This window comes from Phyllopteryx taeniolatus, chromosome 15 (assembly GCF_024500385.1).
Source record: "Phyllopteryx taeniolatus isolate TA_2022b chromosome 15, UOR_Ptae_1.2, whole genome shotgun sequence".
In the NCBI taxonomy this organism is placed as follows: Eukaryota; Metazoa; Chordata; class Actinopteri; order Syngnathiformes; family Syngnathidae; genus Phyllopteryx; species Phyllopteryx taeniolatus.
In genome coordinates this window covers 11731308-11755111 of record NC_084516.1, presented here as the reverse complement: position 1 = coordinate 11755111, position 23804 = coordinate 11731308, and the positions used below count along the sequence as shown (strand labels likewise).

At 38.8% G+C, this 23804-nt stretch overlaps 1 protein-coding gene across 2 annotated transcripts in view; it reads left to right on the top strand.

The window, feature by feature from the left end:
• The window catches only part of LOC133465095 (leucine-rich repeat transmembrane neuronal protein 4-like), a 47252-nt gene that overhangs the window by 17319 nt on the left and 6129 nt on the right, over window positions 1-23804 (top strand). The gene's annotated exons all lie outside the window — the stretch shown is intronic.

Sequence of the window (23804 nt, the reverse complement as noted above, 5' to 3'; positions counted from 1 at the left end):
GACTACAGGCATGATGATCATGCCAAACTGACTCATAATTAGCCATTATATTGATATTAAATAACAATGTGATACTGTGATGACACGGTGAGCTTTGTGGGCGCTTGTCATTTACCTTGTTACATATTGTTACAAAATGAGAAGAACAAACACATGTGAAAAGTATTGGTTCGTCATAGGATTCCATTTTTACTTACACACTAAATTCTCACCTGTACACTTCAGAAGTCTTAAAAAAATGCTTAAATGCTTAAATAATGTAAAACATGAAACATACACCTACAACATACAATGAGGGCCATGAAAATATACCTTTAAATTTGTGATGCTAATGATATGCTCTTAATAATATCGTGGTGTTGGGTATTTTTGTGAAATACGACACAGCTTTCATCAAACAAAGTCAAATTGCAGTTACCAAAGAAGTAAATGAAGAAACCTTTAGATGATGTAACAGTGTGAGACAAATGGCAGTCTAAAATAATTCTGTACAAGGTTGCTAACATTGTGGCTTTCAATTGTCAGGGTTGGAAAAGCACACATTTGTCTCTCTAGTTATTTCATTAAGCATTCCTTGTGTCTGAGATCCTGTGAGTGTAGCCTTTTCCCCTTTGAGGACGGAATGATGCCCCACAGCCAGCCACGGTGTTCACTTGGCATGTTTTCTGGCTAATTTCCCCTCTAGATCTGTTCCACTTGACAGGCATCCCTCCACAAACCATTTGGAAGAACACTTTCATTTTCCGCTCCCTGTCCCCTGTATGGCTTCAAGTTTTCAAGAAGGATTAGGAGCTGAGGTGGAAACAGGCGTGCAACTGCTGTAAAATATACTTACTTTGAAGTTGGTAATTTCATTGCTGACTTTTCCTATAATTTTCCATCCAAGTTAGGAATGTCTTTGTTCACAAAGTTTCAGCAAAATGTTGTTCCTGTGTGCCCATAGATAAACCCGTATCCATTGAGCCAGCTTTTTTTTGTGGCTTATCTTGTTCAGAATCATATCCATGTCAACAAAATGTGCTTGTTGTACTTTTCTGGTTCACAAAACTAACATCAAATTACAACTGCAAACAGATGCATGCACATAGTAAGAGCAGCTGTTTGAACCCTTGTTGAGAAGGATTCCCACTTACTCAGTGCAACAACCTCTTTATATAACCAAGGGGCAATTTCATGCCCTCTTCTCTCAATTGCTAGGTCATTCTCAAAATAAGTCCCTGCAGAGGATGAGCTGAATGATGATGCGTGCAGTAATATGTTGTAAATCACTGCTTTTCACCCAAGGCTGCTATTACACATGCAAAAGTACTGTCACACTGAAAACAAACCTCACTGAGTATATTATTGGCCAGATCTGGAAAGAACAACAGAAAGATGAGTTTCCTTTGAAAGTGTTAATTACAGTATGTGTGGGCAAACAGATCAGTGGCACAAAAGAGCCACCTCCTCTCGTGGCCTACATTGAATTTTATAATCCTTTACCTACCCCCATGTTCCTCTTGCCTTGAGTAGAGCCTTGGGTAGAATTGTGTTCTTCATCTTTAGATCACTGCGATTGGCTGGGGACCAGTTCAGGGTGTACCACGCCTCTCGCCCAAAGATAGCTGGGATAGGCTCCGGCACTCACCCAACCCTAGTGAGGATAAGCTGCACGGAAAATGAATGAATGAATGAATCTTTAGATCAAAGCATCAACCCACCCACCTTCATTGGTTAGGGACAGTAAGTCTAAACTCAAAACACATACAGTACACAATTATGATGCGGTATGAAATGATGTGTTGGGGAGTAATTTATTACATGTAACTAGATTATGTAATTGAATTACAAAATGTATGTCATTGTAATTTTTCCAAATATGATCTTGAAGTGCCACCTTGTGGTACATCTATTAGTTGGCTCAGAAAATAAATGGGTGGATGGATGGATGACTTTCGAAAAGTTTCATCTTTATACAGGTTGTCCTCGATTTACAAACGAGTTCCGATTTCCCCGTTAAAGTCGAAATTTACGGTGAAATACTTCTGTTACGTGTATTGTCCCACATGATTGTGACAGCAAGCTCAGTGTTTTTGGGCGTGTGCGTCGATGTGTGAGAGAGACGGGACTGTGAAGGAGGAAGGGGTGCGCGCAGGTGCGAGTGTGTACAGTGGCAAGTGTAGTGACGGCGACCGGGAAAGAGTAGCGATTAGCGGAGGACCCGTTGACGTTGAATGTGCAGAGGAGCTAATAAAGCCATTAAAGCAGCAAATCGGTGCTTTGTGCCTTTATTGTTGTCGCCACCCAGCTCAGCTGTGCAACGAGAGAAGGGCGTTAACCCCTGCGTCTCCACTGTCAGGTGACCGTAGCAGGAAAGGTGAACGCTTTGTATAAAAGTCAACATAAAATAGTGTATCTCACAGGGCTAATTAAAGAGAATTGGACAAAAACTCAATTTGCATGACACTTTGTGGAGGGATGGCACCTATACCAAGGAAGAACCCATTATACTGTATTTTTGTGTGACTCAAGTTAAAACTGCAGAGAAAGGAGTTCACTTCCTGTTTTTATTGTTTCAGTTATGGTAGTCAAATTAAATAGTGATATACTGATCATTCTTACATCATTTTCTGTGAACCAGAAAGTAGCGTAACAAATACAAACAAACATATTAATGTACATTTTTCTTCACTTTTATTAAAAAGTAAAAGTCTAACTGGTACAATCCCATAAGTTTAAGTTTTCCGATGTCACAGGAGTGACAGAAAAAAAGCTACTCTGCCTGTTCTCGGCTTTGTACCCATCAACAAACCGATCCTCACAGCATCGTACGAAGTTGCTTACCTGATCGCAAAGCAGGGCAAACCACACACCATTGGTGAAACACTCATAAAACCAACTGTGTTGAAGATGGCGAATATCATGCTGGGAAAAGCGGCTGAGTTATCCCAAATTCCTCTTTCAAATGACACCATAAGCGACAGAATAGAGGACATGAGCAAAGACATCATGGCTCAAGTAGTTGCTGATCTGATTTCAAGCCCGGCAAAATTCAGCCTCCAACTCGACGAGACCACAAACGTTTCCAATCTAAGCCAGTTTGCTGTATTCGTGCGTTCTGTGAAAGATGACATGATAAAGGAAGATTTTTTAATTTGTAAGCCTCTTGCAACAACGGCTAAGGCAGCCGATGTTAGGAAACTTATGGATGATCTTTCGTGGGATATGGGTTCTGCAGTTTGTTCAGATGGCGCTCCAGTCATGCTGGGAAGAAAGTCACCACACATCATTGTTACGCATTGTGTTCTGCACAGGCATACGTTGGCAACAAAAACCTTGCCTCCAAAAATGGCAGAAGTACTAAAAATTGTAGTGGAATGCGTGAACTATGTGCGAAATAGTGCTCTGAGGCACCGCATCTACAGTGAGCTGTGTTAGTTATGTCGTGGCCTGCATACTGCATTCAGCACAGGGTGTCTTGAATCTGTGCAAGGTGCACTGGAATCTCAAGACTGTCAGAGCAATCTAGAGCGGAATGTGCTGATCAGTGTCAGAAAGGTTTGCCACACAGCTAAAAATACCCGACAATGGACACAAGAGGGGCGGCACGGTGGCCGACTGGTTAGAGCGTCAGCCTCACAGTTCTGAGGTGCGGGGTTCAATCCCCGTCCCCACCTGTGTGGAGTTTGCATGTTCTCCCCGTGCCTGCGTGGGTTTTCTCCGGGCACTCCGGTTTCCTCCCACATCCCAAAAACATGCATTAATTGGAGACTCTAAATTGCCCGTAGGCATGACTGTGAGTGCGAATGGTTGTTTGTTTCGATGTGCCCTGCGATTGGCTGGCAACCAGTTCAGGGTGTACCCCGCCTCCTGCCCGATGACAGCTGGGATAGGCTCCAGCACGCCCGCGACCCTAGTGAGGAGAAGCGGCTCAGAAAATGGATGGATGGATGGACACAAGAGGTATTGGTGTGCCAGGAGTTAGGACACTGCTCTTTGGACACTGAGAAAAGTTGTGTCGCCTGAGAAAAACGAAAATGTGATTAAAGTAGCTATTTTTTGTTAATAATGTATACATACTGTACACAGAAATGGCTAATTTCTTTTCATTTTGTGGGGATAACATCTGGACCTTTTTTCAAACAAATTTGAAAATGATTGATCAGTGCGAAAGCATTCTGGAAAAGTTGATTGATTACGCAAATCAGCCTGTTTGTGAAAAGGTCAGCATGGTTTCAGAATTGAAGGTGTGGAAAACTGAATAACTTAGTATTTGCTGTCTGCCTGCTCATGCTGCTTTTCAATTCATCAGCACACATTGTCTTCTTATGGCATTTGCATGTCATTCATGAAGCTCTGGAAAAGGATGATGACAAATGTTTTGATAAAAAGAGTAACCATAAACTACTGGACACTTTGAACGCACACTGCTTTTTCTATAGGATCTCATCACACCACTAGGCGCACCGGTCAGGAATTAGGTAGAAGCCAAAATATATGTGCACATATTGTGAGTGATGAAATGCGGAATAATTTGAAGCGAAGAATTTGCAAGCAGAAATGTGTTTCATATCAATTTGGGATTAATATGATGAAAATTAAACATTGAGTAGTGACTACATTTTGGATTATACTGTCACACAGAGTGACGGTGACTAGAATATTAATGTGAAATTGAGATCACAGTACACCAACTATAGCTATGTGAATGATTATAATGCTCTTCTTCTTTTACTTTCTGCTTGTCCCGTTAGGGGTCGCCACAGCGTGTCATCCTTTTCCATGTAAGCCTATCTCCTGCATCCTCTCCTCGAACACCAACTGCCCTCATGTCATCCCTCACTACATCTATCAACCTTTTCTTGCATCTTCCTCAAGCTCTCTTGCCTGGCAGCTACATCCTCATCATCCTTCTACCAATATACTCACTATCTCTCCTTTGGACGTGTCCAAACTATCGAAGTCGGCTCTCTCTAACTTTGTCTCCAAAACATCTAACCTTGATTGTATCTCTGATGAGCTAATTTCTAATCCAATCCAACCTGGTCACTCCTAGAGAGAACCTCAACATCTTTTATTTCCGCCACCTCCAGCTTTGCTTCCTGTTGTCTCTTCAGTGCCACTGGCTGCAATCCGTACATCATGGCTGGCCTCACCACTGTCTTATAATCTTTGCCCTTCTTCCTAGTAGAGACTCTTCTGTCACATAGCACTCCTGACACCTTCCTCCACCCGTTCCAACCTGCTTGGACCCGTTTCTTCACTTCGTGACCACACTCACCATTGCTCTGGACGACTGACCCCAAGTATTTAAAGTCCTCCACCCTTGCTATCGCTTCTCCCTGTAGCCTCACTCTTCCCCCTCCACCCCTCTCATTTATCCACATATATTATGTCTTACTTCGGCTAATCTTCATTCCTATCCTTTCCAGAGCATGCTTCCATCTTTATAACTGTTCCTCCACCTGCTCCCTGCTTTCACTGCAGATCACAATGTCATCTGCAAACATCATGGTCCACGGGGATTCCAGTCTAATCTCATCTGTCAGCCTATCCATCACAACTACAAAGAGGAAGGGGCTCAGAGCTGCTTCCCGATGCAGTCCCACCTCCACCTTAAACTCCTCTGTCACACCTACAGCACACCTCACCACTGTTCTGCTGCCCTCATATATGTGCTGTATTATTGTCACATACTTCTCTGCCACTCCAGACTTCTGAATGCAGTACCACAGTTCCTGTCAAAGTACTCTGTCATAGGCTTTCTCTTGATCTAAAAAACACAATGTAGGTCCTTCTGATCTTCTCTTTACTTGTGGTACTCTTTCTAGGCATGAAACCAAACTGTTGCTCGCAAATACTCACTTCCCATCGCTATCACTCTGTCTGGCCAACCTCTAAAGATCTTTTTCTCCTTCTTTAGTGTCCAAAGTCAAAGTTGCAAAGTCTACCACCATCTGCCCCACATTCCTTTCCTGGATGCCAAACTTACCCATCACTTCTTCATTACCCGTTTCCTTCACCAACATATCCAGTACTATTTGCGCCAGTCACGACTCTCTCTTTGTCTGGGATGCTCAGAACTACTTGGTCTAGCTCCTTCCAGAATTTCTCTTTAACCTCTAGATCACATCCAACCTGTGGGACATAGCCAATAGTTACATTACACATAACACCCTCAATTTCAAGTTTCAGCTTCATCATTCGTTCTGATTCTCTTTTCACCTCCAAGACATTCTCAGCTAATGCTTCCATTGAAATAACCCCTACTCCATTTCTCCTCCCATCTACACCATGGTAAAATAATGAAGCCTGCCCCTAAACCTCTAGCCTTACTGCCTTTCCACATCCTCTCCTGAACACTCAATATATCAACCTTTCATCATCACGTCAATGAACTCCCGAGCTTTTCCTGTCATAGTCCCAATATTCAGTTCTCGGCTCTGTGCTTTCCTCTCCTCTTTCTGCCTCAGAACCCGCTCTCCAGCTCTCCTTCGTCTTCGACCCACAGTAGCTGAAAAATCAACCACAAATGTAAGTTTAAAAAAAAAAAAGCTGCTCGGAAGCTTTCAGTGTTCCCTTGCTAGTCATTGGTATTTTTTTTCAGTGAATAACGGTGGATGTGTAAAAATAAATAAATAAATAAAATAAAATACAAATACCCAACTGCAAATAGCAGGGTTCAACAAAAACAGTCCGAGATTCCTATTAAACCAATGGAAATGAAGGAAAAGGAAAACGTAAACCTATAAGCATGCTAAACATTATTTACTCTCACAGAACCACTTCTGCTCATTCATCCACATGGCTACTGGCAATCATCCCTATCATGACACTGAAACACTCAGTATTTTGACACTCCTGTCATCTTCACTTAAATGTGAGTCCACTTACATCACAGAGGGCGTGAGGAAGCCCAGTCATGATCTAACTGCTAACATTCAGAATGTTATATAGAGGGACAGTGTTGATCAGATTTGAGTTCTCTATAGTTACTTCGATCCCAGCAACATGGTGGAATAGTGGATAGCATACCTTCTTCACAGTCAGGAGATCCAAGTTCAAATTTCTGGGTGAACATCATCTCTGCGAAGTTTGCCTATTCTCCATTCCATCAGGTATAGGCTCCAAGTCCCACAATTTTGAACAGTATAAGTAGTATAGAAAATAGAATGATGGCTCGACATTATGGATAAGACTATTATAATTTAAAAACATAAGCTGTGTTTTGTATATGTCTTATTTGTATATGTATATTGCACGTGACACTGTACCTACGCCTCACCATTCCATCCAGTCGTTCTTTTAAAGACACTGTGGTAATAACTGTTAATATCTCTTCATAAAACCAATTTTAAATCACGCATGAGAGCTTGCTTCCCGCAAAGCGGTTCCGCTCCCCCTTTATCATTTCTGCACATCAGAGAGGATTCATTTACTTGGCATATTTATGTTTTCATAATGCCTGGCCTTTTGGCAGTATTTAACATCAGACACCTTCAAAATAAATTAAGGTGGTGTCATCTCACCTAAATCTTATTTACGTTGTATTCTTGAGCACACAAATCCATGAGCAGGCGTGGAGCTGCCGTCTGTGTTCACATTTATTGTCAGGCCTATAATAAGCATCCACACAGAAGTACCACTGAGGTTACACAATATGACTGTTTGTGGAAGCTGTTCCATAAATATAAAAAAGAATAGAAATAAAAAAGTCAAAAAGACACACACCAATTTATACATATCAGCTATGCAATTGCATCACTACTTTAATTGAAGTATACCAACAAATAGACTGGAATGAAAGAAAAATAGGGCCATCTGATTGAGCTGGTGGGGCTCTGCCTATAATACAGCTTCCATTGCTTAAATTACCAAATGTGTTCCCTTGCCATGTAAAGGGCTATAAAACATACTTCTTTAGAAATGAAACCAAAGCAATGAATACTGTATGTCAAAACGAATCTCAATACACACACACTAGCATATAAATATGATGCATGATCCAAAGACAGCAGCATGCAGTAGAAGCAAGAGAACATTTGTTCACTGTGAGGTAAAAGTGCGTTTACTGCATAGAGGTGGGAGCGATGGGAAGAGGGATGTTGTAGTAACAGTGATATTGTGTGTGTGGAGAGAGAGCCAGAGAAACCTGTATGAGCTTGTAAAAGAATGGAGGTTATCTGACATAAAACCTCAGTGGAGGAGGTCTTGTTCATATCCTGTTTTTGATGAAAGGGACAGTATTTCGTATTCTTGTCATAACCGTGACGAAATGAGAGCTGAAAATCTGTGAACTTTATGTCAGAATTATGCCCACAATAAAACCAACCAAAGGTTTATATCGCTTCTTTTTTAAACCAAATTAGTGCTTAACTTGACATATTGGTGTTTTTTTATGTTTATACATGTGTCTGTATCACCTGGACATAGATTTTTGTTGTTGTTGGTTTGCTAGTTTGCCGGTTTGCAGAATTAGAACAAAAAATATTCCCTGGGGAAGTTATTGTTGGGTTAGGGCGTGAGCCAGGCACTGATTAACTTTGGTGCAATTCCAGATAAAAGATGCAGAGATTTGTTATCATTCCAAGATAAAGGCATTTTCTCACATTTGACTTAATATCTCTATAAATGAAAACACATCTTGGGGTGCTTTTGAGTTTGCTGTTCAGTTGGTCAGGTGTGAATACAGCAAACAAAAGTCAGGTGTGTAGCAAATCATTTGGTCTGAGACCTCCTGTTTTCTTTCATTTTCCTAAATAGTTGAGATCAGGCATTTTCAGGTTAGTATGGCCGTAAGCTATGTATGCCCTAAATAGTCAAAGCGATTTACAGTGAATAACATTTTTGGATCATCAGCTGTCAAACTACGATCCGTCACCTGGTTGATTTTACATTTTTTTGCTTTTCCTTTTTATGCTTTGAAATTCTATCAGTTAACATTAAGGATATGGCTAATTCTGGCCATTTTTTGTGTATTCTTTGAATTACAGATTCTTCCAAAAGTTCAGACAACCTCTATGTCTATTAAGAAAAGCTACATTAATTAGAGTACCGCCACTAAGTTTATGGAGACCATTGCTGTGCCACAAACTGTGAATGCTGAGACAGTTGAACTTTTGGATAATTTCACCTGTAAAATCTCAAATGTCATGAATGCTGTTGCACCTATTAAAACTACGACAATCTTGAGACGACCTAGAACACCGTGGAGGAGCACAATGATGGTAAAGACCTCTAAATCAAAGTGTAGGAAAGCAGAACGTAAGTGAAGAAAAACTAAACTCCAAATTGACTATGACCTCTACAGACAAAGTATTTGTAATTTTAACCAAGAGTTAGTTAGTCAGGACTAGACAACAACACCTTTCTGAAATCATCAGTAAGAACTTCAACAATACTCACGCTCTGTTTGCTGTGGTTGACAAGCTCACAACCCCCCCGAATCAGATAGCTCCAGAACTCCTAACAGCAGATAAATGCAATGAATTTTTTTGTTATTTTAGTGAAAAAATACAGTCCATCAGGGTAAATATTAGCACAAATCAGCAAAATGATAAAATTAGACTACATCTGAAGCCACCCAGGAAAAAGTCTATTAGCATGTCAGAATTTGATACAGTTGACCAAATAACTGTAGAGAAAACGGTTCAGCAGCTGAAACCATCAACGAGCTGTCTTGACTCAATACCATCTGACTTTTTCCAAAGCAATTGCAAAGTCTGTGCTAGCTGATTTGCAGCAAATAATCAATTGCTCACTTCAGTCAGGCGAGTTTCCTAAAGCTCTTAAAGTAGCTGCCTTTAAGCCTCTGCTAAAAAATAGAACGCTGGACGATTCCATGTTAGCTAGCTATAGACCCATCTCAAATATTCCTTTCATAGCCAAGATTGTTGAGAAAGTTATTTTTAATCAACTCAGCAATTTCTTGAACTTAAATGGACTTTTTGACAAATTTCAATCAGGTTTCCGAACGCATCACAGTATACAAGCTCCTCTTCTCAAAGTGCTAAATGATATAAGGTTGAATACTGACTCGGGAAAGGTGTCAATTCTGGTCTTCTTGGACCTCAGTGCGGCTTTTGATACGGTAGATCATAATATACTGCTGAACAGGTTGGAAACGTGGGTAGGAATAAATGGAGCAGTCCTTAAATGGTTCTGGTCCTACCTGGAGGAAGGAGTTACTTTGTAACCATTGGAAGTGTTCAATCTTATCGAATGGCAATGACCTATGTGGTCCCTCAAGGGTCAGTTCTTGGACCCCTCCTGTTCAGCCAGTATATGCTACCCTTGGGTCAAATTCTTCAGAAATTTCTGAAGAATTTGACATTCTTCAGAAAATTTAATTTTGACTATCATAGCTATGCAGATAACACACAGTTATATCTAGCAGTGTCTCCAGATGACTACAGTTCAAATGAGGTGTTGTGTCACTCTCTAAAACAAATAAATTACTGGATGAGTCAAAATGTTCTTCAATTAAACAACAACAAAACTGAGATAATTGTTTTTGGTCCCGAGCTCATCTAAGATGGGCTGATGCAAAGTGTAAAAGTGTTCTGTGGGCCAACTAGTCCACATTTCAAATTGTTTTGGGAAATTGTGGATGTCGTGTCCTCCGGGCCAAAGAGGAAAAGAACCATCCGGACTGTTATGGACGCAAAGTTCAAAAGCCAGCATTTCTGATGGTATGGGGCTGTGTTCGTTCCAATGGCATGGGTAACTTACACATTTGTGAAGGCACCATTAATGCTGAAAGATACATAAAGGTTTTGGAGAAACATATGCTGCCATCCAAGCAACGTCTTTTTCATGGACGCCACTGCTTATTTCAGCAAGACAATGCCAAACACATTCTGCACGTGTTACAACAGCATGGCTTCGCAGTAAAAGAGTGCGGGTAATAGACTGCCCTGCCTGCAGTCCAGACCTGTCTCCCATTGAAAATTTGTGGCGCATTATAAAGCGTAAATAAAATATGACAACGGAGACCCTGGACTGTTGAACAGATGAAGTTGTACATCAAGCAGGAATGGGAAAGAATTCCACCAACAAAGACTCAACAATTAGTGTCCTCAGTTCCCAAATGTTTATTGAATGTAGTTAAAAGAAATGGTGGTAACACAGTGGTAAACATGACCCTGTCCCATCTTTTTTGGAATGTGTTCCAGCCATAAAATTCTAAGTTTATGAGTATTTCCTAAAAACATGTTTATCAGTTTGAACATTAAATATCTTGTTTTGTAGTGTATTCAATTAAATATAGGTCGAACATGATTTGTAAATCATTGTATTCTGTTTTTATTTATGTTTAACACAACGTCCCAACTTCATTGGAATTGGGGTTGTAGTAAGTCCATGTTAGAGAGTCACTCGATGGTCTAAATAGCCAAAATACAGGACCTTGAAGTTCAGTGTATGATGGTGGCCACGCCATGATTTTTTTCTCCCTTTATAACCATAGTAGCTAAGATTTTAATGGTGTTTTTTGCAGCATTGGATGGTGCAATTGTGTTGCAGAATTGGTATACTGTAGAAGCTCTCATGATTTTATAAGAAGGCAGGAAATGGTCAGTTAGAAACTTAACATACTTTGTTATTAAAAGGGGCCTACCTTCTTACGCATGATTACAGCCAAAATCATCGACACTGCTTTGCTGAAGTCGCAGCCATGTGGTGACATGGTGGCAATCGACCAACCAGCCAGACCTCCATCCATCTGGAAGCATTGGTCAGAGGTAGCCAAAATACAAGTTTATGCAAGACTGCAAGTGTGTGAAGGATACAGAATTGAGCGGTTCTTGGGACTCCAGATACACAAGCAGGCATCTTCTAATACCTGCTTGATGCTCATAAGTGGCTGTTTTTAACATCCATCCATCCATCCATTTTCTGAGCCGCTTCTCCTCACTAGGGTCGCGGGGGTGCCGGAGCCTATCCCAGCTGTCATCGGGCAGGAGGCGGTGTACACCCTGAACTGGTTGCCAGCCAATCGCAGGGCACATAGGAACAAACAACCATTCGCACTCACAGTCATGCCTACGGGCAATTTAGAGTCTCCAATTCATGCATGTTTTTGGGATGTGGGAGGAAACCGGAGTGCCCGGAGAAAACCCACGCAGGCACGGGGAGAACATGCAAATTCCACACAGGCGGGGACGGGGATTGAACCCCGCACCTCAGAACTGTGAGGCTGACGCTCTAACCAGTCGGCCACCGTGCCGCCTGTTTTTAACATATGCTCTTTTAACATGATGCAAATGCCTGACAGAAAATGTCTATAACATGCTTTTAGCATAATGAACCTGTTTGCTCTCACACACAAATTATTTTATTAAACTGTATGAAACATTTGAGATTAGGTTTTTGCTATATCTTATAGAACCTATAGCATAATATTTTGGAACACAGTAAACATGTGGCATGTCAACAGATTAGGCCGTAAACCGAATAGACACATCTTTTACTTAGCAGTAAATACTCACATAGATGTCGCATGACCTTCTAGAATGTCCAGATAATGTTAAGGTCATCAACAAAAAGCCTGTTTTGTTTCATTTCATGATTCGTTTTGCTTGCAAGTTCTTAAAGCAAATGTTGCTGTGTTTACATTCTTGTGACCAAGAAGAAAAGGGAGGGATAATTTTCTACTGTGTAAACATAAAACTAACTAAAGTGAGCCACAAAAGGATCTCAGTGATTGCTAATAGGAACAATTTATGATGACCGTAGAACTGGAAATGGAACCCTAAGTGGGAAAGCAGCATGTCTCTGTCCTGACTGCTCACCACAAAATGGCTTTATCGAGATTAATAGTAAAGCCTCCCGACTCCCTCCTAGGCTGTTACGTCATAATTCCCAAATGTGGGAAGACCGTACCCCGTTGCCGTCGTCATTGCGCTTTGACGCAGGGGTCTTTCACACTGAGCAAGTGGAGTGTCAAAAGGCTTTTAAGCAGTAATCATTTTTGTCACTAAAGACATTGTTTTTCAATGTTAAGGAAGTGAACACATTGTATTGTTTTTACATTTCATTATTAACTGCAGTTTGGTTTGTAGGAACGTTTACATTCCTTGTTACAGTAAATAATTATTTTCGGATGGCTAATAGTCAACTTCGGAAACAGAGTTTGTACCTCTTTTATTGTGTATGGAGAAAAATTCAAATCCAAAGAATCTGAGCTCAACCAGCGTCCTGAAAAGGATTGTGATTGATTTCAGAGGTTCCACTGTATTTCATCTTTGTTTTAACTGTGGGAATAATTTAATATTGCACGGAGTTGTGTTAAATACTACCCCAGAATATATAGTGACAGAGACTTATAGAGGGTTGGCATAGCTGTAGCTCCTAATGTGCTCATCCATCACCTGGATAAATCACAACCATCATAAATCACAATGCCAAAGTGCTGATAAAACATGCACATATTCACCCACGTTCTGTAAATAAGTGCATACACTACGAAACCTCCCCACGGACGTGCTGGCCTTGCTCTTATCCAAAGTCCATTGGAAATGATATCCTCTGGGAGATCTTGGAGCTGTGTACACACAAAACAAGGCTCGCTGTTCAGCTTTTTATGATATTTTGTTTAATACTACTCATGCTCACTGCTGCAATCCCCAAAATGTATACTACTACTTCATACTATATTATACTATATATACTATATATGAAGATGCACTTATGTCCACATCTGCCGCTATAGTAATCATATTATTTAAACAGTTTATTATTTATTCGTGTAGAGTTGCCTCTCCACTGCTGATAGCTGCTGGTGTTTATTTCATTCTCAACTTCTATAGACCATTTATTGATACAGTATGTGTATTTGATTTGATTAGATTTTTATTTTTTACAGCAAACAACATTGCCAACTCATGCTGCAGTTCATAGTCACTATGTAATGTCTCAATATCGATGTATTTTGCCAATCACATCTGAAATAACGCAATCCATACCGTAATATTTTTTTTTTTATGTAAAGTGTTCACACCAGGCAGCAGAGTGGTTAGCATGTCTCCTTCACAGTTCTGAGGTCTGCATGTTTGAATCTCGGCTCCGGCCTTTCTGTGAGGAATGTAGTGTTCTCCTCATGTTTGCATTGGTTTTCTCCCACATTCTAAAAACATGCATGTTAGGCTAATTGAAGATTCTAAATTACCAATAAGTGCGAAGGTGTGTGAATGTTTATTTATTTATTTATTTTTTTTAGATATTTTTTGTCTATATGGGCCCTGCAAATAACTGGCGACCAGTCCATGTGTACCCCACCTCTTGTCCAAAGTGAGCTGGGATAGACTCTTGCTCACCCGTGATCCTAAAGAGGACAAGTGGTAGAGAAAATGGATTGGTGGATGGATGGATGTTGCCACATTGCTGTGCTCGGTTTCATTGCTCAATGCTTTAAATAACATTAGAGGCTGCAAAGGTATACACACTCTGAACTCAAGTAAAAAAAAAAATAATAATAAAAAAAAAGATTGGTAAAAGTTGAAGCACTTATTCTACTCTTAATTAAATACTCTGTAAAATGAATTCAGAAACCATTTGATTCTAAATGCATTATTATGTACATGTTTGAAGATAATTTCTCGAAGTTTATGCAGTTATAAACAATACCTGTTTTTGATAAGTTGGCAAGCTGAGCGCACACCTTTATTAACATTAATGGTGCTCGCACTGAGAAGAAAAATTAAAACTAGCTAGTGTTGGCTCAGGCTTTTATGGCATCAAAATAACACTTTCCTATAGCTGTGCTAATGTAATGTTTTGAATTATCCATCCATTTTCTGTACCGCTTATCCTCGCAAGAGTCGCGGGTGTGCTGGAGCCTATCCCAGCTATCTTCGGGCGAGAGGCTGGGTACACCCTGAACTGGTTGCCAGCCAATCACAGGGAACAAACAACCATTCACACTCATAGTCACACCTACGGGCAATTTAGAGTCTTCAATGAACCTACCATGCATGTTTTTGGGATGTGGGAGGAAATCGGAGTGCCCGGAGAAAACTCACGCTGGCACAGGAAGAACATGCAAACTCCACACAGGCGAGGCCTGGATTTGAACCCCGGATTTGCTAACCAGTCTTCCACCGTGCCGCCTGTTTTGAATGAATAAAAATAAATAGAAACGTTTTTCAAGTTGTTTTGTCACTTTTCATTCCACTGCTTTTACTGACATTTTTTATTTTTGCCATGGTATCATTTCAGTACCGGTATTGTGATATGTTTGTTACATTATTGAAATGTGGGAAAACACAGCAGGTTATAAGCACATAACCACTGCTGTGTTTTTCCAAGTTTTTTTTTTACAAAAGACAGTTTCCCTGGAAACACAATTTGAAGCCACGTAATTAATAAGAGTGCCATTATCTTTTCTTTAATTTAGAACAAACGTTGTCGTCAAAAGGATTATTTAATTTCCTCCAAACCAAGTTATGCCGATGTGGCCTTGTTTACCCATTTATAATAGTATGTTAATGCATCTCACTCTCTATTAATCAGAGGATTGAATGTTTGGATGTCAGACAGAGAGCACTCAAGAGAAAATGCAAGTTACTGTGTACCATCCATCAAGAGCTTATATAAGCTTCCCTGATTTTCCTTATACAATTCTTGGGTTTCTTCAGCAAGAATAAGGCTTGTACTGGATCTTAAACCTACTGTCGTTTGTCTGTATGCAATGAGATTGAAGCTGTTCCCTCTTTTTATGTTTCGCAACAGTGAGACATGCAATATGCAAATACATGGTCTGATTAAGCACATGGAAGATTACAAATGAGATCCAATGCTCATTTTCCTACTTCTCCCAAGTGAGAGGAAACAAACAGATCTCAATAAAGATAAATATCCAGGTACTAGAGCAGACATGGGAAATTAGGAACCCCACCCTCAGTCAATGTGGCTTTGCTGGTCTTTTCTTTGTTTTGGGGTCACCACTTTATTACTGTACATTAAGGTCACACTGAAATAATTGAGCAACGTTATCTTCTATCCATCCACTAACACACAAGCATAGACACATGATGTCCAATGCTCTTTGAAAATGTGTCATTCATCCTTCATCATACGTTTGTATTTTGACTATAAATGCACACCACTTGTTTATAATACTAATGAACAGTAGGGCCCAACCAATACGGATTTTTTTAAGGCTGATGCCAATTCCGATATTTCACAGAAAACATTTTGATAACTGTTTCATCAGCCAATTAATTTAAAAAATATATGTTGTTCTTTAGTATTTGCTTAACTTTACAACAGAGATGAATTTAGTACAAAAAGTACCAAAAAAACAAATTAACTGATGAATTTATCTATTGATTTAGGCCATAAATGTATGCAATATATCAGCAACATAATGAGTGAAGTTACTGACATAACGCTTCTTTTTTTGTTTTTTTCTTGGGGGGGCAAAACATTTAATGCATGGTGCCCTTTAATGTTAATTCAAATTTTTTTCTTTGCCATAAGTAGCTGACTTCGAAATAAAAAGATATCAAAACTTCAATTTTAACAGCATTGCATTTTAAATAGTATATGATATTCAGAGAGGATCAAACTGAAATGGTACCCAATCTTCCATCCATCCATTTTCTGAGCCGCTTCTCCTCACTAGGGTCGCGGGCATGCTGGAGCCTATCCCAGCTATCATCGGGCAGGAGGCGGGGTACACCCTGAACTGGTCGCCAGCCAATCGCAGGACACATAAAAACAAACAACCATAAGTACTAAAACTCAAAAACAATGAAACATGTAGTGAAATCTACCTTCGACGTTTAACACTATCCACAAGTGGTTTGTTTAGTTCAGTGGTTGTCATATTTTGGGTTTTTTTTCAGCCCAAACATTTATTGTTCTGAAATGATTAAACTGATTGACCATTGTTTTGCAAAAGGATAAAATTTCATCATACCAACACAGGCAATGATGTTGCATTGATTTAAGCGTAGATATTCCATTATTCCGGCCTCGCCTGTGTGGAGTTTGCATGTTCTACCCGAGCCTGTGTGAGTTTTCTCCGGATACTCTGTGAATGTGAGTGCGAGTGGTTGTTTGTTTATATGTGCCCTGCGATTGGCTGGCGACCATTTCAGGGTGTACCCCGCCTCCTGCCCGAAGATAGCTGGGTTAGGCTCCAGCATGCCCACGACCCTTGTGAGGATAAGCGGTACAGAAAATGGATGGATGGATAGATATTTGGCCCAAAGATAAAAGAATGTTGGAAAAGAAAATGAGCTGTAAACACGCATTGACATGCTCTATCTGTGCCTTTGTGTCTATTCAAATAATCACATAAGATTATTATTATGAGATAGGACAGCAGACTCACATGAGTATATTGTTCTGTTTTGGTCTCACTTGCAAAAACTTACTTTAACCAATTGACCCACTGGTATTCCGATAAGGCCTGATTAGTACCGGAATGCCTTTTTATCACAAGTCGTCGAGATTGCACATTTTACTACGTATGATGTTTTTCTGTGGGTTGTATCGTATTATATTTATCAGCATCAGTGGTTACAGGCTTATCCAGGTTGGATGGCAACTGTCATATACAGTGTGTGAACATTTTTCATTTGCACTTTTTTGGTTTAAATAAAATTTTTAGTGATCTAATGGAAATGGAAATGCAGTGGGAATAAGTTGGCAATTTTCAACATCTCATTACATTTGTGGTAGATTTAGATGGTGATCGTTTATGCAAAGATGCTTCCAAAGATCACAAAATGCAATGTAATTTTCCACTCTGCCAATTCATCACAAACTGTGGATTCCCTCCCAAAAAATATTGTGAATTTCAGTTTTTGCCCTGAACTGTAGAAGTGCAAAACTGTTTGTTTTTTTGCCCCGTAAAATGTGAGGCTCGAGTTTGAAATTCAATATGTTTCGGTATTTTAATTATATTAGAATCACTAAGGTTGAAAACAGTGTTTTTCAGAATGCTAATTGGCCTATGATTTGTTTGGATTTCACAAGGATTTTTATTTTTTTTATGTTCTGTTTCGTGAATAAATTACAGTACTAAATATTCAGTACTAAGGTGGCCATCACAAAACATTTATTAAAGGTACAGGTAATATGGATTAAGAGTTTAACATGTGTACCTGTCATAAAACTGTCAGAAATTAGCCACATAACATTAAGATGCAAAAACAAGCCCTAAGATGTAACTTGATGACAGTCATGGCGAATGTGTCGGAGATGGGCCTCATCTCACTTTTCAGCTCAGCTGCAACACCCTTGTTAACCACTGTAAAATGTTAAAGATAAAAACAACACAAACATTGGTCACAATTGACAACAAATACAATGAGGCCAGAATCTCACTGCTTTGAACGTGAGTCTCCTACATGTAATTTTGAGTGTTTTCCTCGTCTTTCATTTAAAGTTGCAAAAAAGCCCCAAAAACAAAACGAAAAAGCAAATCACATACACAGAGTTAATCTTTTGCGTCCATATCTGGGGACCTATGAGGTATGCTGAGGTCTCATGTGAAATGACGCATGACAGCAGTTCAAATGCTGAACTTTATAGGCATATTTCCTCAAAATGTTTGGTCAATTCTGTATTGTATGGCTTTAGCGATATCCAGCTTAAGAGGTTTTAATGTAGCTATAAGACAGCAACTCTACAATAAAGCTCATTTTAAGAGTATAATGTTCATTAAGTGTTCAGTTTCATGGTTTATGTGGTCAACTGTAGTTTTGAGTAAAATTTATTTTGCGCATTTAACATTTAATGATTAAATCATTCTAGCCTTCATAGGTCATAAAAGAGACTGTTTTACACTCGAGGGCTAGCCCCACTCAGGATTTCACATTTGAGTGCTCACCGTGAAGATAATGTAGTTTCTCCTTTGGCAAGCTGCTTGAGAATTGAAAGTGTGACTTCATAAGCCAAGTCATCGCTGAGTATATAAGGCAAAACCGATACTGGTGGTTTAAAAATAGTCTAATTTGAAACCACCAGGATTTCTGCCAGCATTCTTTGTCTTTGCCTAACAACTCAAAGCCAAGACTTGGGGAAGAATGTCATATGAACATGGAGAAAAGGAAGTATTAGAGGGGCAGTGGAATGTCCTAGAGACTCAAATGTTTTTTCTATGTATCTTGTCAGCTATTGGCTTGTCTCCGGACATCATATTAATTTTTAAATGCCTTTCTGTGCTTCGAGGCAGAATATCCCTGACATGGCCTGTTAACATGGTTACTGAGATCATCAAGAGTATCAATCGCCAACCAACTGTCACCCTGCATTCGTGTAACTAAAGGGTTGATCTCAATCTGGCCTGCAGAGTTTCTTCTGGGCTCTTGCCAGCTTGGAATCTAAACTCGAAATGCAAAACTTGAGTGAACTACATCATCTACTTATGCAAAGATTGGAAAAGTCAATCTAATCTCTAGTGACGGATAAGAAAACGTCTGTAATGCTGGGCAGCCTTCCATGTCCTCATCAATGAAGTGAGTGCTTTTTTCTAGGCAGCAGGCTGATTATATCTAAAGGGGGCCAGAATATTATTCATATTTAATATTAGTTATTTTATTAATTAATTATAGGAAAGATGTCTTGAACTCATGGCTCAACATTGGTATTAAAGTCCATTATTATTATTATTTTTTAATTATTGTAGTTGACTACAATAATTACCACTGAACAAGGCAATGGAATACCAGCTTGGCAATGATGCATAAAAGCACATGTACAGTATAGCAAGGGAAAACAAGACAAAACAAGCCCGCTACACCACTAATGGCTTCATTACCAGTTGCAACGCAAGATACGTATACTATTGATTGTACCATGCAGAGGCAGTTACTAAAAGTAGGTACATCTACTAATGTAAATTAACTTCCTTGCTTGCATCCATCATCTGTATTTTAATTTCTCTCATTTCCATTGCAGGAGTAATTAGGTACAACAGGGACAATAAATACTCAACAACATTTGTCCGAAAATGTATTTCCAATTGGGGTGTTGACATGAGATTTTTAACAGATGTTAGTAACAACCCAAGTAATACACACATACAAAAAAAACATAACATGTCCATACATTATTACATTATGCAAATTAATATTGTCTGTCTAAATCCAAATTGATGGCCTACAGTATGAAAAGGTCTCTAATTACCGAAGTTTCACACAAGAAGCAATTTATAGAGCTCACTCAAGACCATTTGTATGCAAAGCATACCGATCGCAATAGTTACAGAAGTAATGGAAATAGGCTCAATGCGTGCTCACAGAACAAGACTCAAGCAAACATTTGGACAAATGTATATGGATTACTGTACTGGGGAAATATATTCCAAATTGAACTCATGGTTGATTTCATAGTACACGTAATGTATGACGGTGAACTAGCACAAAACACGGATGAATGGAAAAAAAGTGCAAGAACATTTTTACTTAGACTCCTCTGTCAAGATTTGAAGACAGTTTGTCATTTGTCAATTGGCCAAATTCACAGCTGATCAATGTGGGCCGTGAAGCTGTCATTACCAACAAAGGCTTTTCTATTTAATACATTTCAAAACATTCCAATTCATTGTGTGAATGGTGAAAGTATTATTCTAATTCAAAACTCTAAACATTCAATTTTTCCAAATATTCCTAAAATTTAGGACAGGTGAGGTATTATTTTAAACTTTCCAAAAATGGCCAGTTATCTGAAAATTCAAAAAATGTTCACCCCAAAACAATTTGTTGAAGTGAATGAGGCATTGAACATCAAAAATTCCTCATCATTCACATTCCAAATTCTCAGGAGAACAATTTTCTGCATTCCAAAAATTCCCACACTCCCCAAATTCAACATTTCTTCCCAGTAAAATTCACAATTTTTTTCCTGCATTTTTTGACCAATTCAAACCTTCAAAATGTTCAGCTGATTCAGGCCATCTTGGGATTTATCCCCATGCCTCAAATTCCCCCATTTTCAGAACAAAATTCCCAATTTATGAGACTTTGACATATTTACCTCCAGTTTCCAAATTTCTTGACCAATTCAAACCATTGCAACTTTAAAATGTTCAGCTCATACAAGGCCGCTTGGGATTTATTCCCATTCTCCAAATTAAAAAGAACATTGAATTCCAATTTAAGAGGTATTTTCCATTATTCCTTCCCCCTTTCATATTTCTTGACAGATCCAAACCATTCAAATGTTAAAATATTCAACTCATTCCGTTCCCAAAATTCCCAAATTTTCAACATAAGATTTGAAATATATTTCACATACAGTATTTACCCACTCCTCCACATTTCTCCACCAATTCAAGCCATTCTAAGACTCACATTCAACATTTCACTGAATTCCACAGCATTTCAGATCATTTTCTGGTTGCATATAATTTATGGAGATATACAGGATGTTTTGATTTCTTTGTATTTCTTTGTATGTATGGATAAGATCAGGTGAAAATAGAAAAAGCAGTATTTACTGAGCAAAGTCAAAATATTGTGTGCAAAACCTATTTTTCTCCTTGTATACTATATTTGTTAAGTGTATACGTGCCATTGTGCACCCTTGATATGCCTTTGTATTACTTGGTAATGTATATCAATGGACATATGGTAAAAAGCAAAAAGACAGATTGTAAAATTTGAGGAAAAAAAGAAGCAGGTAATGTTGCTTGAAGAACCTAAGATACAGAGAAGAGTGACTGGCAGTGCTGTTCTTTGCTCGTCTTTTCAATTAACAACATCCATCTTAATTTCTTCAAGGGCTACCATTTAAAAGCATGCAGTCCAAGTTACAGCAAAACTACTGAAAACCTGTTGCATTTATTTTCTCAAAGTTACCTGATTGGTTTCTCCCAAACATATCGTGTAAACCTTGAGTTGATAAGTTGTGACACTGCGTTATTACATGCATATGCCTATTTTTCTCTCCATGTGTACTTAGCTGTGATTTCTTTGACAATTCACACAGCGAGCTGTCTTAGCGAACTGCCTTCAAGGTAGATAAGGTAATATTGAAGACTTGTCAGTCTGATAAATCCAAATCAAAGTTCAGCTCAGAGCATTCCTTCTGAGCCCTTTTTGCTTCTTAGATCTGCTCCTCACTGACAATACTGCTGGTGGAGCAAAGAGCTGAAATGGGATCATTCTGAGCGGATACTAAAAGACTTTTAGCCTTTGTTTTATGAGTGAATGGTGGAATTACCTTCTTCCTAGTCCCAAATGGGCTTTTTTTAAAGGTTAGATCAAACTGCAGATGCTGTAAGAGTAGCTATTTTCAGCATCAAATTTTTATATGCAAGCTGAGTAAGCCTCTGTATGGAAGAGTTTGTCTCTCAAATGAAAGTGAAATGCCAAAACCCATCCAACAAGTCAATGTGAATTAAGCGTGGTTTATTTACATCCACAAAGCTATGCTGCTACGGTACTCCTCCACCTGGATGCATTTAATCTATACTGAAAATTAGAAGAAGGCTGTAGGCATAATAAGATGTAGCTTCCCCGCCCTACATCTTTTCGGTTAGTTTTATCCTTGGTTGTGTTTGTTAAATGACTGATTGATTGAAAGCTAATCAAATAAAGTTACAGTGTATTTAACCAAAATTCTAAATGTCGTTCATGATTCTGCCAAGTAGTATTTGGGAAAATAACAATTGATCTTTTAATTGATTGCACTAATTTCCAACCCCATAGTTGATCAATGCCCATAACGAGTATACAGGTGTCATTTTCATACAATTTGATCAATAACTGTCAAGACAATTGTTAAAAAAAAAAGGATAGTAAACTACGAACCCAAAATCACTGGATGATCGGAGAGTAATTCGAGCAATTGCTGGCGATGATATGCTGTGGATATATATATCTCAGAAATAACACCATTTATTTCGCTGTCTGCTAATGTGTGAATGCAAAATGTCTGGTTAATCCTCGCCGCACTTCAGGTCACAGATCCTTCCGGTGTATTGCAACAACATATTGAGGCTCCCTCCAGTGGCATTAACAGTAAAGACTTACGTAAGCTTACGTGTCAAAGACGGATCATTTGTAAAAGAACCAAAAAAACGGAACTCTGAAGTCACTAAGGTGCATTTGTGTTCGTTTTCATGGAAAAGGCCTATTAAGCAATAGAAGACAAATCCTACAATTTAAAAATCCAAAAACGTAATTAGCATCTTCATAACTCATGAAACTTCATTTGGGACACATAATGGTAGAGAAATTTTTGGCATTAAAAATGTTAAAAATATTACTTTAGAATATTATTTTTCTTAGAATAATTATTAACTTTGGAATGATAACACCTGTGAATAATTCAAATACTCATATCAGTAAAATGAATTCATTTCAAAAGGAAAATAAGTGTGGTATGTGTTGACCGTTATTGATCAAATTATATGAAAATGACCCACATGCAAACACATTTATTGAAGCATATGTTAAGCAACAGAGTCTTACATTGTTGAAAATGTACCGTATTCATATGTAATATAATGTTTATCTTAATTATGCAAATAATATGGGGCTTGGCAATGTTGCATATTTGTAAGCAAATATGCAGACCTTTTTTTTTTGGTTAATTGGCAATGAATTTTGATAAATTACTTTTACATACATATGTATGTATGTATGTATGCATTCCTATTAAATAACAATGTCCCAATGCACATTTCTGAATAACATTAAGAAGGACTTCCCAAAGAAATCAATGTGCCGTAATTAGTAGGAAGTTTTAGTACATTTGGACCTATGTACAGAGAGTATGTACTGTATGTATGTATGTAGAGTATGTATATAAATTGCGTGTCTTGCTTTGCTTTCACTGCTTTATAATGAAATCTCCAGTCACTGCAA